The sequence below is a fragment of the Penaeus monodon genome, chromosome 33 (genome assembly GCF_015228065.2).
Source record: "Penaeus monodon isolate SGIC_2016 chromosome 33, NSTDA_Pmon_1, whole genome shotgun sequence".
Taxonomy (NCBI): Eukaryota; Metazoa; Arthropoda; class Malacostraca; order Decapoda; family Penaeidae; genus Penaeus; species Penaeus monodon.
Window position 1 is genome coordinate 7,490,237 of NC_051418.1, and position 912 is coordinate 7,491,148.

A 912-nucleotide genomic window follows, 5' to 3' on the forward strand; every position below is an offset into this window, starting at 1 on the left:
AGGAACAGAAATCTCTTATAAATCTCTTATTCAATTATGATAATACTCCAAACATCAATAGAAATTATTCACTACATAACTCAACAGAAAGAAATCAATAACCAATATGCTAATTTTAGCTACCTTTCCTATTGATGTATGAAAATGTTGCACACAGGTAATAAATATTAATAAATTGATGTCTGTTTGGATGGAATATGAAAGGTCCTTTTATAACAAGTTTGTCCGTTACAAAGAACTCATTTTGACATACTTTATACGGGATATTGCTGTCATTATCTATCATTTTGTACATGTAAATTACAGTGGTAATATTCCCTTGAAATCGTAAATAAGTCCACAGAAAGACATTCAAGAAATATAAATAAAAAAAATAGATAACACAGGAATGCATCTATAAAAAGATACATATATTGCATGGGTTAATGATAGATGAAACTGTAAGAGATAATTTATTAAAGAACAACAAATTAGAAAAAGGAAAAATCTTTCCAACTCAAAGCGAATGGGGAGAGATAGCTACTGTCTCTTGGCAGGATACGAGTAGTGAATATAATAATTAAATAGCACAAGACTTAAGGAAGTCACAGTAATAAAACAATTACATCAGTGATTGGAAGTTTATATAAATAACATACCAGCCAGTTTAAGACAATTCCAAGAATTACACAGGATAGTTAACAGGTTGCTAAAATTGAGAATATCAGCAAAACTAAAAACAACAGATAAGCACTAACCTTTTATCACAACTAGCCAAGAAGCAACTACAGCAACCAATATGATAACAAATTTTCATCTTTCAAAAAACATTTATTTTAAAATATATACAATGATCTAAAAAGGAGCTCCACGCAAACACGTTTTTTCAAAATAGTTTTCTATAAATTTGGATGAAAATTTACTTTACCTCTA